Source organism: Asterias amurensis, chromosome 9 (genome assembly GCF_032118995.1).
Source record: "Asterias amurensis chromosome 9, ASM3211899v1".
In the NCBI taxonomy this organism is placed as follows: Eukaryota; Metazoa; Echinodermata; class Asteroidea; order Forcipulatida; family Asteriidae; genus Asterias; species Asterias amurensis.
Window position 1 is genome coordinate 11,808,523 of NC_092656.1, and position 17,280 is coordinate 11,825,802.

The window sequence follows — 17,280 nt, forward strand, 5'->3', positions numbered from 1 at the left end:
ATTCGACCAGAGGACCAATTCTACGATAACGGATTATTTGACTAGTAGACGGCTAGTTTTATCAAACTGGTAATTTGACCAAACGTGTAACTTTGAACAGATGTATAACTTGACCAGACGGATAACATGACCCGATGTGAATTTGACCAGACGGATTACTTGACCACACGGTAATTTTTACCAGGCGAATAGTGTGAACAGACGGATAACTTGACGTGAGTCTTCTCCCAAGTAAATCATATTACATAATTCATTCCGATGGGTAGGGAATCACGTCATGGCCAGAAACGTGATGTATCAAAAGTAAAACCGCCCCTCCCCCCCCCCCCCCCACCAGACCGCTCCATAAATACGTTCAGATTGCAATTTCACATAATTGTAAAAATGCAGCGTACAGGCCTTTATTACTTGGGTTATTGGCCGTAACAAGATTAGTTACGTGTGTATTTGCCGGATTGGACTCTCTATCAAAAACTAAAAAAACAACGAGTTTTCATCATGTTCACTTCCTTAATTTCCCAATGGCTGTTATTATCACTAGTCGACTCTTGCATGACAAAGCTTCGATCTCAAAGGAAGCACCAAGCTCTTGATCAGAAAACAGGGGACATTGGACTCATCTATGACGCCCCACCTTCAAACCAGGCACTTCGTAGGAAGAGTGAAAATGAATGGATCCACAATAAAGAGACAGGCAAACCCTCTCTTACAGGGGATCCGTAATAAAGCATTAAACAAAATGAGAAACCAATGCATTAGCCTCAATAGCAATGGTTTTTCATCTCAAATGTATTGATGTTGAAAAATACTTTCCGTATAATAAGACCTAGGTTATGGTTTTTTTTTTCGGGGGGGGGGGGCAGAAGTTTTTGTGTCACAGCATTGTGCGGGAAGAGCATCTAATCTACTTTACGGCGAAAGAAAATGTAAAAGAAAAACGTATTAAACAACCTGCTTCTTTGCTCCTTATTTATACTAAGACCAATTAAGGTCACCGTATTGGTTAATAAGGCGTTTACGAAACTGACAGAGAAAGGGTTTACTATTCTATCTCCTTAAGTTCCGATTCGTGACATCATCCTCAAATTTAATCTGAATTACCATGTGTACGCAGACGACACTCAGCTATACATCACGTTTAAATCTTCTCAAGAAAACGCCAATGCATCTATTGCAAGACTTGAGAAATGCATCCAAGAGATTCGACGTTGGACACAACAAAACTTCCTGAAGTTAAATGATGATAAGACAGAGTTCCTTTTATTTGGGTCACGTCAACAGTTAACTAAGGTTTCAGTGCCATACATCTCCATCGGTGATGCTCGGATAGCTCCCTCGCTGAAAGCTCGGAACTTGGGGGTTATTTTTGATTCATCGATGACACTTCAGCCACACATCAACAATATTGTTCGTTTATCATCATATCACATCAGGAATATAGGTAAGATTCGCAAGTACTTGGACAAAAGTGCCACTGAAAAGGTCATTCACGCATTTGTTACTTCTCGTCTTGACAACGGCAATGCTCTTCTATACAGTCTTCCAAACAACCAGATTTCCCGACTTCAACGGCTCCAAAATACTGCTGCCCGCATTGTGACACTGTCTAGAAAATCCTGTTCTATCACCCCCATTCTGAAACAACTACACTGGCTCCCTATCTCTCAACGAATCATCTTCAAGCTGATGCTCATTGTCCATAAAGCTCTAAATGGCAAGGCTCCCCACTATATTTCTGAACTGCTTCAAGTTTACACTCCATCAAGGAATCTTCGATCAAGTTCCATGCTTCTCCTCATTGAACCCAAGTCTCGACACACATGGGGTGACAGGTCTTTTTCTTCAGCCGCGCCACGCATCTGGAACTCTCTACCACTTAATCTTCGATCTTGTGTTTGTACCGCAAAATTCAAGTCTCTTCTCAAAACTTATCTTATGTCACAGGTTTTCAATGACTAATTTTGTTGTGTCTGTTTTTCTTTGTGTTGTGTTTTGTTTTGTTTTGTTTTTTGTTTTACTGCGCCTTGAACACCCAGCAGGGTGGATATGTGCGCATTACAAGTCTTATTATTATTATTATTATTATTATTATTATTATTATTATTATTATTATTATTATTATTATTATTATTATTATTATTATTATTATTATTATTATTATTATTATTATTATTATTATTATTATTATTATTATTATTATTAAGTTGAGATGAATTTGTTTGAGATTGAAAACAAATTATGATGATTGAGTACATGAGTCTATTTTAAATTGCTTTGTTACAGAACTCTGTATTTTGTAAAATTTAGACCGGGCCTTAAGGATTATAAAAAAAAAAAAATAAACCGGTCAAGGTTGAAAAGCACCGACGTTCGTTTTTGCAAAAAGAAAAAGAACGCAAGACAAAAAAATCTAGATCACTTGCCATTGACAGTAAATGGGTTGCCGATCAAGACTAAGTAATGACAACAATATAAATTACCCCGTTTCTTATTTATTGACAAATGTATTCCGTTGTGTGTGGACGTCCCGTTTTAAAAGCTGTTGCCACTAGAGGTAATTACTTCAAATAACTATTAGCATAAAACCTTACTTTGTGACGAGTAGTGTGGAGATGTTGGTAATAAAAAAAACATTGTGAGAAACGGTTCCCTCTGAAGTAATGTAGTTTTCGAGAAAGAAGTAATTTTCCTGCATTTGATTTCGAGACCTAGTAATTTTATCTTGAGGTCTCGAAATCAAGCATCTAAAAGCACACAACTTCCTGTGACGAGTGTGTATTTTCTTGCATTATTATCTCGCAACTTTGACAGCCAATATTGAGCTCAATTTTACACATGTTTGTTATTTATATGTTGAGATACACCAAGTGAGAAGACTGGTCTTTGACAATTACCGACAGTGTATTGTCTTTAAAAAAGAGCCATCATAAGAGAAAAAGAATCTTGAAGATAACATCGTGAAGATAGTGGAACACATCTCATGAAATTTTGTTGTCTGAATTTTCATAATTTTTTTAAGAGAAATAAATACAATTAGTTCCCAATTTAGGAGTTTATCGTACAGTGAGCGTTTTATTAATATTTTGTCTAAATCGATGTCATGCAAAATTTGTTATCGGTTTCTCGATATTTTCTCGTGAACCAGATGGTTGATCGATCTCAAGCTGCTACAGGTTTGTCAATGGTGGGTCGCATCAAGTCATAAAGTCCTTCAGTGCCAGCAACTGTTTTGTTAGCAAAAACTATTGCTGTATAATGTTCCTTTAAATGTACATGGCGTTTTAAACAAACATCATTTTATGTCAGCCTGATTCGTATGGCTAATAAAGATAAAAGTCACAGAGTTGAACACGAGGAAGATTGACTCAGCAAAAAGCATGGTAGACAGAGCAAGTGTAGTAACAGGAAATCCCTGAAGGTCCCATGATTTAAATACAAACACCAAAGAGAAACAAAATACGTCTGATTTGACTGCGATGAGTCGAGGGTAACCATGGCAGGTTTTATAGGAAGCATGTTGAAGGAAAAGCAGGAGAAATAGAAGAGTAGATTGGAGAGACAGCTATAGCAACTTGGAGTGAGAGGGTTGAGGGTTACAAGGTTAGATCATTGATCGGTTATCGATGGTTGATTGTAAGGTGAACATTCATTTCTTTTAAAAGATTAAAATCTCTACACGGCCAATGCATGCTTAATGTCATAGTCATATGGCAGGGGAAGACAAAATATAAATTAACATTTAGACAAACAGCTACAAATCTCTTAAACAAGCACAGCTGCAAAGCCAACTTGAGTTGCATACGAACATACCCAGTCTCAATTAATATTTGGTATGTGTAAAGGAACACGTTGCCTTGGATCGGTCGAGTTGGTCAAAACAAAAGCGTTTCTAACCGTTTTTTATGAAATGCATATGGTTGGAAAGATGTTTTAAAAGTAGAATACAATGATCCACACAAGTTTGCCTCGAAATTGCGTGGTTTTCCTTCTACTGTGCGAACTAACATGGTCGGCCATTTATGGGAGTCAAAATGTTGACCCCCATAAATGGCCGACGTGTTAGTCGACAAGGTAAAAGGAAAACCACGCAATTTCGAGGCATGTTTGTGTGGATCATTGTTTTCTACTTTTACAACATCTTTCTACCCATATGCATTTTATAAAAACGGTTACAAACGCTTTTCAAAGACCAACTCGACCGATCCAAGGCAACGTGTTCTTTTAAATCACATGGCATCGTCTAGTCAGGCGGGATGGGTGAAACAAAATAATTAAGTTTCACCGCGCACTGATGTTATTAAATTTCTGCCACTGTACGCCACATGGCGGGACAAATAGTAGCGACACCTACGGCATAAAATTAATGCTACCTTGTCCCATAGGGTGCGTTCGTTTAGCTTCCCTGGGTCATCCCCGGTCTGCCCCGGTACGTTCGAATAGCTTTGACGGCATTCCAGGGGCTCACCCAGGTCAGCCCCCACTGCTTGTGGAGTGGGTTACTTGGGGGCTGGCTCCAGGTAAACGCGTCACTTTGAGAGCGGTGAAAGGTCGTTCGATCAGCTCTTGTCAGGGGCTCACCCGAGTGAGCACCGCGGAGTAGACCCACGGAAGCTAAACGAACTCACCCAGTGATGGATTACACATGACGTCATTGACCACCATCTTTGATGGCAACAATGGAAAAGTGCACAGGTGTACGCACTGCACACAACGCATCCACGTTTCATTAAAGATGGCGGTCAACCAATGCACGGGGTCTATTGGATATAGATTCAAATTATGCTTTATGGGTGTGGTTTGTACCCAAGGCAGTGTACCAAACTGGTATTTCCATTAACAACCAGTTTAAAATGCAAAATGACTCAACTGGAGCCATTCGGCGAAAATGTGTGCATTCCCAACCACTCCCCCAACCACCACCGCCCTCACATAATGAGAAACTCGCCGAGCTCAAGACTGGTTGGGCCGTATCCGAAATGGAGGGTAGAGCTACGGCTATGTTGTTCAGGACATTCTTTACGCTAGCACTTGATGACGTAGACAATAAGCCGTAGCCGTAACTGAAGCCGCTAATTCGGACACGGCCTTCGTGTGTCTCGTCCAGGGCCATCAGTATGTCTCTATACAAACTCGTTTCCTGTTGCATGTCCGCTCAATCAAGGCTATGGCTCATGCTCTATGTACCAATGCTTTAACGTTGTCGCCTGATCCATCAGCCACATCCATGTCATTGTCGACCCTCTTGTCCATTAGTGTTGCCCTTGACGTTTAGCCTCCATTTAAAGAGCATCTCCTGGAAAAACTAAAAACTTCACAACTTGTCTCGTATAAATGCAGTAGTGTCGGCATTAGTCACGCTCTGGAGCGCAATGGTGAGAGAACCGCAATTAGCTCCCTAAAAGCAAACCATCATCAACGCCCAATGATTATTTTAGATGTAGCCTTAATCGCTAAAAGCACAGTTGAAGGACATGTCTCCAACAATCTAGGGAAAAAGCACTTCAGGTTAGGTTATGCGGTTATGCTGGTATCGGGTCAACCGTGGCATGAACCCATACTCATAATATAATACCACCTTAACGGTCCGTATTAGTTATTTTTTAGAGAATCCTGTAGTATTTCGTCTAAGTAGGATTTGAAACTTTGCATGGTGGAAGTATAACCAAGAGAGGTTTGCGGCAACACCATGTGAGTATTATATCCTTTTGAGTAGTATTGGTTCGAAAATGACCGGTGGAGTATTACAAACTTTTAAAGTTACACACACTCTCTCTCTCTCTCTCTCTCTCTCTCTCTCTCTCTCTCTCTCTCTCTCTCTCTCTCTCTCTCTCTCTCTCTCTCTCTCTCTTTGACCCGAAGCAAACGTAAGGGTACGGTTAGCTATAAGGGGTTGGCAAAACCCCACATATATAAGTGTCCACCCAAGATGAATATACAACGATGTCGACAACAGGTCAACAAGATGTAGACTTTACAAGATGCTTGTTTCAATGTGTGGTAATTCCGAGATACTGAACAAGTTGGATGCCACTTTTAGACCCCCGTTTTTATTTGACCTGGAAAAACGGGTGCACAATAACTAAATAATTAAAAGACAGTGCATAAACGTTAAAATATTAACATCATTACAAGTGAAAGCCAGTTCTCGTTGAAAGTGCCACTGAATAATGCAGCCGTTTCCATTAAGGGGATCAGCGATGCCTGACCATTTGGTTATTTTTTTTTTTTTTTTTTTTTTTTTTCCCGATCCCCAATAGCAAAAAGAAGAAAAAAAGGAAAAACATGTTGAAACTTTATGAATTATGGAAGTCAAATTCCTAAAAAAAATACAATTGGTGTGTGATATCAGGAGCGGACATATGAACAGTGGTATGTTCGTCTAAATTTATCAGAGACGGAAAGTTTCTTGCTGTAAACGGTGAAGTGAAGCTGTTTTGGGATTAAACAGAAAACAATTGCAAGCTTTTGCGACTTCCAGATTAACGTGTCGGCACTCTATCAAATGAGCCATATCTACAACTAAAGGCAGTGGACACTATTGGTAATTACCCATAATAGTTATTGCCATAAAACCTTACTTGGTGAAAAGTATTGCGTAGAGGTTGTTGGTATAAAACATTGTGAGAAACGGCTCCCTCTGAAGTGCCATAGTTTTCGAGAAAGAAGTAATTTTCCACGAATTTTATTTCGAGACCTCAGATTTAGAACTTGAGGTCTCGAAATCAACCATCTAAACGCACACAACTTTGTGTGACAAGGGTAATTTTTCTTTCATTATTATCCCGCAACTTCGAAGACCGATTGAGCTCAAATTTCCACAGGTTTGTTATTTTATGCATATGTTGAGATACACCAACTGTGAATACTAGTCTTTGACAATTACCAAACGTGTCCATTGCCTTTAAGGATCAAACCGAGAGTGAGAACAGCACAGTCTATCGGTTACTCCAACTTTCATGACCAAGTCACCCATTTGCAAATGCCTTCCACTCAGTGACTTGGTATACCATTCGGCCTCCCAAGCACAGCGTCAAACAGTCTGGGCCCAATTTCATAGAGCTGCTTAAGCAGAAACTTTTACTTAAGCAGAAAAATCCATGCTTAGTAAAATCAGAGTAGCGGCCAAGACTCAACTCAATTGTTATGCTAAGTAAACAACAGCTAAATACCATTCACAAGCAACATTGTCATGACATTTTGGCCAGTATTATGTGTAAAATAAGATAGCTATTTTCGTGCTTAAGCATCACACTAGCATCCATGTTTGTCTATGGTGCCATATTCTGGCCTGTGGAGATATGGTGTCCCCCAAACGGCAAGCTGGGTACAAACTTCATCTGATAGCGCCCTCTTTTGAACCACCCTCCTCCGGCAAATGGGGGAACAGATTTCCACAGGACACCGCGGGACAAGACCCTCCAGTTCACCATCAAGTTATACATTGTGAAATAAACTTTAACGATGTCCTTAAAGGCACTTAAAAACTCTTCCTAACTTAGGACAAATCTCAGGACAAAAGGACGACTTCCAACCCTGCACTGTAATGCAGACCTTAAGATTAATCCTAAATTAGGACGAGTTACTCGTCCTAATTTGAGATAAGACGAGTCCTAACTCTTTGTGAAATCAGCGTCTGGACATTTTGGTATTTACTCAAAGTAATTGTTCTTATAAAAACTTACTTGGTAATGAACAACGGAGAGCAGCTCTGCATATTGTGATAACATGTTATTGTAGCGACTGCCTGAAGGAACAACTCTTCGTTTCTCCAATCATCGTTCACGCTTTGTCTGTTCTGATTGTAATAGGCAGTGGACTCTATTGGTAATTAGTTCGACAGGAATTGTTTTGAGGTTGTTGTTTTGAGGTTAACCTCCCGATACACAACGGACTTAACCCAGAAAGCGAATTAAAACAGTGAGGCCAGCACTAATTCGGCTACATTAACATTGTCGCATTCTCTCATAATGCTAAACCAAACCAGGTTGCAGGTTTGCCGATAGTTATCCTATTTTAACTATTTGAGCAGGAAAAATACCCCCATATAAGCACCCATCCTGACCAAAACAAAACAATCAATATCGTTACAACAAAATCAACACATCATTACTAACACAATAAGAAATCCCATTACGAAATGTCAATAAATGTTGCAGTCCTATCCAGGCACCAACAAATGACTCTAGCTGTCAATGACAGATCATTTCGATTGTCATCAATTTTTAAAACGTCATGTTTAATTTGTATGCCTTCAAGCCGCAAACTATTTTACACTATGTACGACACGTCTATTTCGCGGGTTTGATGTAAACGTGTAAGTTTAGTTGAACATTGATGATCCCCCACAGCTCGCACATCTCAGTATGTGAAGACAACCCATTGCTAATAGTTGTATTTGAATAAGGATGACACATCAAAATGTCAGCATGAAGATTTGCAATCATTGAAACTAACCGTTGTAAATTGCATTTCAAAAGAGTGGAAGCGTTTTTGAAATATAACAGAAAATGCGTCTAGGTAGGAAGGTATTCCGTAATCGGAATACCCAATCTGGAGAAATTTTCAGCGTGAAACATTTTTCAGATTCACGTTTTTTGAATCCTTTCTCTGAACAGAGTACCTCGTCATCCAGAAGGTTTTAACAGATTCGACAATCACCTTTCGTGGAGCCATTATACCACGTGTCAGCAAGTTTCGCTATCTTGGCACAACAATAACTCACAATCTCAATGACAGCGAAGAAGTCCGGATAAGAATAGGGATCGGAAAGGCAGCACTTCGGAAGTGCAAATACTTGGCATCTTCGCGTGTTTCCCTTGACACAAAGTTACAGCTAGTACAGTCTTTAGTGATTGCAAAGTGATTTATGACTCCACCACACTCACCTTCAAAGCAGCTAACCTAAAGCGCTTCGATGCTTTTGGCAGAATGATTTGGCGAACCCTGCTGGGCATAAAGTGGTCAGACTTCATCACAAATGAAAGGCTGGCTGAACTGATTGGTGGACGGTGGTGTCTCACAAGTGATGAGGTCTTAGAGCGGAAGGCGAAATGGTGCGCTCATGTGATGAGACAGGGAGGCCTACCCAGCGCAGCTATAGATGGTCTGCCTCGAGGCAGGGGCCGCCCTAAGCTGCGCTGGATAAACAACGTCACAAAGTGGAGTGGAAGAAGCGTCAAAGAACTGAGACGAGAAGCGATTGAAAGACACCAGGTGATGGCGGCAACTCCAGGAGTGCGCCACCATTACAACCTGAGGACGAGGCGGCCACAGACGCAAGTCTATGCCGAATGATGATGATGATGATCTGAACCCACACTCCTCAGGAGGGAATTGTACGTCAAATGTGTACAAACTATCAACAGCTGCTGTACAGTGATTCTCATAAAGATTTTATGGTCCTTACAATTTGAACAAACTAACAAAGGCTTACCCTCCCTTTCTAAGATTTATTTGATCGAGTTTTAATGTTGAGAGTTTTAATGTTGCCTGTACGTTTTATGAATAACTATGATGAACGTGTATACGCGTTGACATGTACACACAAAAATAGGCCTACCTCGTGTTACGTCACTCGTATAATTTTGGCGTGTCGTGTTTGGGCACCAGACCCTAACTGTGTTGTTACAATCAGCTACAGAGTGTGGGGTTCGCTACCCGGTCATGACACTTGCGCCCCTTGAGGAAGGCATTTAACCACAATTGCTCCTTAACAAATTGAGAAGCTGTTTCATCTGCTAGGCTCTTGTAATACGGACTGTAAAAGGGTAAACCTGTTTCACCCGCATGTGCGGCACACCCGCGTGAGTACTTTGCAACATGCCCCTGGTGATAGGGTCGATGGCCCAAATCAGTCAATTTGTAGCCCTTACAATGTATTGGCTGTCCGTGGGTATTTGATGGAGGCGATCTCTCGAAACAAAAATTTGGACTAGTAACGCGGCAAATTTGATTTAACACAAAAGAGACGCATGCATATTATTATTCTCGAATTGGTTCCTGTATTATTTGAGTTGTTTGTTTGCATTTCAGACATGCCATGGGTCAATATATTATATCCGTGTGTTTCCCCTTGGGACTCAGTTATCAAGATTATCGCACCCACCAGACTGGAAACAACAAAGTGTGTTGAAATTGACACAATGGGTGTTGACACAGACAGCAACAAATCAAACTTTGTACCGTGGCTAAAATAACACTAAATTTTGAAGAGAAAACAAAAATCAAATTTTGGCAGCATAAACCACCGAATCTTCCTAATCGCCTTAATACGTACTTTGAAAAAGACGCTCATGTGGACAACGCATTTTGTCGAAAACATCTACTAAATACGTTCTAGATGTTGCGTACTTCATCTTGGAACAGAATGGGGAAAGTGGAAACATGCATGGACTCTAGACGGGTGTATTTGGAAATGTCTGCCCACGGGTAATGTTTTCACGAGAGACACAGTTTTTTGCCATAATGAAGATTATACATGAATAGATCATGTCGGTCTGTCAATCATGATGGATAGGCTTAAAGGCACTTGACACATTTGGTCATTGTGAAAGACCAGCTTTCTTACTTTGTTATGTTACGACATTATGCTCAAATTAACAAATCTGTAAACTTTGACTCAATTGGACATCGAAGTTGCAAGAGGAAAACAAATAATAAAAAATAAAAAAAACACCGTTGTTGCACCCATTTTTGTGTAATGCCTCTTTGCCATAAAAGTGTTAATAATTCGGGTGAGAACTTGCCTCTTTCTCAACACTTGTTTACTTCAGAGGGAGCTGTTTCTCTCAATGTTTTTCAACAGTTCTCCATTGCTCGCACCAAGTAAGTGTAGGCCTATATTATGCTAACATTAATTTGAGTCATAACCAATATTGTATAGTGTCTTTTTAAACAAGGAACATACTTTGCAAGATAACCTGCATTTGCAGTGGACACTTACGACAAATAATAAGGGTTACGTGATTTGGGTTATACGAATCAATGGTTGTATCGATGTTTTTTTCACGTTACGGTTTGGTTAAAGTGCGAGCAGTGGCCGATGAGTAAATCTCTGTGTATTCAGGCAGTGGACGATTCGAAGGGTTGTCAACATTGGTCAATGGAGGGAAACATAATGTAGTAATAAGATTGGGCGTGTGCGTGGTTGCAATACATAATAGCATATGTGAGCGGGAAAGCTTTCGGTCATGGGAAAGTACTTTTAACGGCGTTTGCTAGTGCTGCGTGTAGCCTACTAATGTACAGGACTTTTGAAAGACACCCTGAAGACAGGATGCTGGTGATTTCACAGGAGCCCCCTTAGAGGAAGGACTAGTAACAGTTCTGGGCCCAATTTTATAGAACTGATAATGGTCAAAAAGTAGCTAAGCAGAATTTGTTTATCCTTACAAGCAGTATGGTTCACAGCCAAAATAGCATGTCGTCATGTACAATCTCTGACTGATTGGTATCCTGCTTGGTCATGTTGTATACGGTTGGTCTACCTCCATAGTCCCAGTGAGTTTAAGTAACATTTTTTTTTTCAAAGACCCCCCCCCCCTCCACACACACACCCCCACCCCTACTCCCCCCCCCCCCCCACCCAACCTTTAAGCCTGAAACCTTTAAATATTTCTAAGGCATCTATCAAGAAAAACAAATTTGTGCAAACAGGTTGTTTTTCTGCCATTATTCTCTTGCAACTTCGCTGAACAATTTGAGCAAAAATGTTAACAGGATATGTTGTGTCTTTAATCGTGCATGAGCTGCACTTGTCGTATGCGTGTAAATAGGGTTGAATGCTTGAAGTAATACATCCAAATGTACAATGCTTGAGGTATGCCTACAGATCGATGCACTTAAAACCAAGCTGAGCTCAGTGCGGAATTGTCTTGCCTATAGGCTATTCACAAAGAACTGAAAACCTCCAAGTCCAAAATCCGTTGTAAATTGGCTTGCTGATTGGTTTTACCTGTTGGATCGTCCTATAAAGGTAATAAACACCCTTGGTAACTGTCAAAGACCAGCCGTCGATTTCACAACTTCAGATTAATCTTAGGACTTGGGACGAGTCCCAACCCTGCAATGTAGCATGCAGACCTTCAGATTAATCCTAAGTTAAGACGTGTTACTCGTCCTTACTCGCGATAAGGTTAATCGTAGCGTTTCGTGAAATCAACGGCTGTATTCTCACTTTGTGTGTCCCAACGGATGCATAATAAATCTGTGAAAACCTGGACTTAAAGGAACACGTTGCCTTGGATCGGACGAGTTGGTCTATTAAAAGCGTTTGAAACCTTTTTTTATGAAATGCATATGGTTAGAAAGATGTTTTAAAAGTAGAATATAATGATCTACACAAGTATCACTCGAAATTGCACGGTTTTCCTTTTACGTCGCTAACTATCACGGTCGGTCATTTATGGGAGTCAAAATGTTGACTCCCATAAATGGCCGACCGTGTTAGTCGACAGGGTAAAAAGAAAACCACGCAATTTCGAGGCATATTTGTGTAGATCATTGTATTCTACTTTTACAATATCTTTCTAACCATATACATTTTACAACAAACGGTTACAGAACGCTTTTCAAAGACCAACTCAACCGATCCAAGGCAACGTGTTCCTTTAATTGGTCATCGAAGTTGCAAGCGAATAATACAAGGAAAAACACCCTTGTTGCACAATATTATAATTTTGTGTGCTTTCAGACGCCTAGGAAAAGTTCAGGCCCGAAGTCTTGAATAAGATTAAGTTAATTTGATTGAGAAATTAATTACCCCTTTCTCAAAAAATACCTTACTTCAGATGAAGCCGTTTCTCACATTGTGTTACTACCAACAGCTCCCCGTTGCTTGTCACTATACGTTGTAAAACGCATGTCAAAGAACCCAGTGCACTTTTCGAAAAGAGAAGGGGTTCGCCCCGGTGTTCCTGGCTGTGGCTGCTGTATGCGCCGTAGCATCTTGTCAACCCTTAAAAGGTGCCAAATAATTGGGTCTAAGAATTCATCACTGCAATAACATATATTTCTGAAAGTTTGTATATACTCAGCGCCTTGAGTACGTTGTTTTGTAGATACGTGCGCTATATAAGACTTCGATATTATTATTATATTATAATACTGGTACGCAATTATTATTAATTCGTACTTTTAAGATTGTTATGCATTCGTGTCCTTACTCTATGTTAGGACACACCAAGTGAGAATACTGAGACTCGCAAGGGACTCATACAGAGACACCAATGAACTTGTCTCTCAGCTAATCACCTGGTCACCAAAACAGGAAAGGAGAATTAGGGGGAAACATAAGCTCAGCTATATGGATGTAAATGCTAGGGACATCGGGGTGCTCCTAGCTTATCCTAACCTAATGAGATCTAAACAGGGATGGGCGAGCACCAACATGATTCTGACCTTTGTCGACTAGAGAGGGGGGGGGGGAGAATTGTTCATTGCCCAGATTGCCCAGGAGATGACAACGCTCGTCGAATTGCTATTTTAATTATACAAAAAAAACTAATAAACAATTTAATATTGTGAGCTAACGAAGTTCGTGATGTCCCAAATTATGCTAACCTGATTTGATTGCTAATAAAATGACAATATAAATCAATCCAACCAGCTGTTTGTTTGAACGGTTCAACATATTATGGTCTAGACACGAATAATTCACAGATATGGTTTAAAAAGCGAAACAATGCATGTAATGTATGTATGTTGTTGCAATCATGACGGCCATTTTTGAAGGGGCCCCTTTGTGATTTACTGATAAAAAAGTCGTTAGTTTGTAATTTTAACTTTAAAATAATTTCCGATTTTTCCCACCAACCGCCAATTTTTGACATGCTTTGACTTTTACTATGAATGGTCCTTGGTCTGATGAAGAAATAAAAACGGCCATGATCATTCCTAACTAAAGCTGGTGGATTACTTGTTAGTATAATAGTGCGGTTTGGTTTTAGTTGAACGTTTAATTGATTTATTATTTTGTTTAACTACTGCTTCATCGTTTTAAATAATGTTCTTTGGTACCAACTTTGTTGGCTTTAGATGATTTTAAGTCCATTCTTTTGGGGTTTTGGGATGATTTTAAGTCCATTCTTTTGGGGTTTTGGGAATCATTTGGAAACTTGTCTTTTAATTAGTCTGGAATTGTTGAGTGATTTTATTAGCGTTTGGGTTCTATCTCCTTTTTTTAAAATTATTACGAAAACCGTATCCACTTGCAAGGATCCGGTCTGAGGTTGGATTCGGACCGGGGTCCACAGAGAAAGAAACCACCAAACACACCAAAATATGGGTTTGTAGCAATACCCGATAGACCGACCGTTTTACAGATACAGAAAATATGTAATTTTCCTGTTTTGTTTTCTTTTCGTTTTCATGTGGCGTCTTTGTGAAAGGAACATGCTACCTCATATACGGCAGTTCCGAAAATAAGAACATTCCCAAAGGGGAAACACTTCGTCTTCTTCACCATGCCAAAGCCCTACTTGAAACCGCCTGATCGGGTTCACGTAGACGTTTTTCGCAGCAAGTGTACCTTAGGGGTATGGTCTTACATGCGAGGAGGGGTTATTTCTATCTTATAATTTTCTCAATGATTGAGCTTAAGTGGCACCCTCCAACCAATGCGGAGGACGGTATTGTTGCTGCTGTACCACGGACCTAATTGGCGATGATCTGGAGCAAAACCAGTGGTTGATGCATATAACACTTACACGTTCACCTGATAAGTGCTGGAAATGGCATAACGATACACCTAGACGTATTAAATGCAGTGGACACTATTGGTAATTACTCACAGTAATTATTAGTATAAAACCTTAATTAGCAAGTAATGGGGAGCTGTTGATGTTATAAAACATTGTAAGAAACGGCTCCCTCTGAAGACACGTAGTTTTCAAGAGAGAATTAATTTTCAAAGAATTTGATTTCAAGACCTAAGATTTGGAATTTGAGATCTCGAAATCAAGTATAGGAAAGCACACAACATCGTTTGACAAGGGTTCTTTTTCTTTCATTTTGATCTCGCAACTTCGACGACCGGTTGAGGTCAAATGTTCACAGGTTTGTATTTTGTGCATAAAGTTGAGATACTCCAAGTGAGAAGACGAGTCTTAGACAATTAGCATAAGTGTCCATTGTATTTAAAACTTTGCCTCATATTTATTATAGTTAACTCATCGTTTCAAACACCGTTTACACTAATACAACTAGAATGGGTATACGGCTAGAACAGTATACCACCGCGCATGCCTTGAGTCGGTGAGCGCTCTGCGGGAGTGCCCATGTGGAGCTTTTGCACGTTCCAAAATGGACCCCACAAGGGGGTTCAGCGTTCAGCCTGGACCCCACAAGAGAATGGTAATGAAGAGGGAAACATGGAATAACACTCAAATTTGTTAGTTTGTGTGCGGCACTTAAAAATGCTGTGTTTTATCTGCCAAATGGCTGAATAAACATTGTTTTTGAAAACTGCGGAAGATTAGATTTTCTTTTTTACTATGCAATTTTTCTTTTTTAAGATAAAGACCAACATTTTTGAGTCAAATGTGGTGAATTGTGCGTGAATGCGTTTAAGATCGTTCTGCAATTTAAACTAAGATAATTAATGCAGGGTAATGTGTCAGATCGTCGTATCCTTTTTCGTCACAATGCACGCGCTAATGGACAAACCAATCCATTGACAAACTAATATTACATTAACTAATTAACTCTGTGCAAAATTTTACCCGAAATTGCCAATATAGTTTAACGTCATTCGAAATACAAACCAATCCATTGACAAACTAATATTACATTAACTAATGATCTTTGTGCAAAATTTTACTCGAAACTGCCATTGTTGTGTAACGTCATTCGAAATACAAACCAATCCATTGACAAACTAATATGACATTAACGAATGATCTTTGTGCAAAATTTTACCCGAAATCGCCAATGTTGTTTAACGTCATTCGAAAACTTGCACATTGTTACACTCGAGTTTTTTTCGAGTGTAATGTATTTCAAGACGCGAGCATACGGGGTGCCGCGCGTCTTGAAATAGGGCTCTAGGCACGGGGTTGGGTTATTAACAGTCATGGGCAAGACTTTTAACGGCGACGAGATAACCTCCGAGTTCAAATATCACTGAATTTTGGTTTCAACATACAATTACATTACATCGCAATGTTATCATCGCAGCATCTTCTAATAATTTTATTTATGTTTTAAAATAGTTAAATTTTAATTTAACTTTTGTGTTAAAAAGAAAATGGACACTTGGTAATTTACTCAAAATAACTGTTAGCACAAAAACTTCGAGCAATGGAGAGCTCTTGATAGTATAACGCATTGTGAAAACGAGTCACTTTGAAGTGGTGTAGTTTTGAGAAAGAGGTAATTTCTCACTTAAATAATATATATAAAAGACTAATTAAAAGCCTAAGCCTTTGTTATGTATCTGAACCCACACAAAGTTATGCACCAAGGGTGTTTTGTCGTGTATTATTCTTTTGCAAATTCGACTACCAATTGAGCCCACATTTTTGCAGATATTTTTATTTTATTTTATGCATATGTTGTGATACACCAAGTGAAAAATACAGGTCTTTGACATTCAGTCGCAAGCTAAACAAAATATATTTCGGCAATAAAATGTCATTGCAATTAAATGTTTCCTTTTTGATGATAACCAATTCAATTTGTAAACAATTTTTCTAAAAGCACGTTGATATCGAGCCGCATGACTACCTTCAGATTGAGAAACGCAAACTTAGAACGAACCATTTAAAGTAACTAAACAACTTAAAGTTGACTGAACGTACACCAATGATAACCAAAAAGGGAGACGTGAAAGTTTACTCTTACCTGTTATCCACTGCGTAGCCGAGACGACTCCAGTGTTTGCCATGGTTGATGTTGAGCTATACACACTATTGCACCTGTAGTTCACACAAACTGAAGCTTGACAATAATTACAGCCTCTATATCAGTGCGTATAGCTTCCGTGCAAAGACAGCAAGGACACCGTAGTAGCAAGGAGATACGCCTCTCTTAATATTTATGCATGAGGTACGTCACAATGCTAACCCAAAACAAGGCGATGGGCGCAGCCACTGCAAGTGATGGGGGAATAGCGCCCATAGCCTCATTTTCGGTAAGAATTATGACGTCATGCATAAATATTAAGAGAGGCGTATTGCGCAGGTAGACATATCCACCTCAATGTGCGCAGGACATGCCTGGATGCGCATGCGGGTCCTGCGAACTGTGCATAGCCTAATGTAGTAGTCTGCCTTGTTTTGTCAT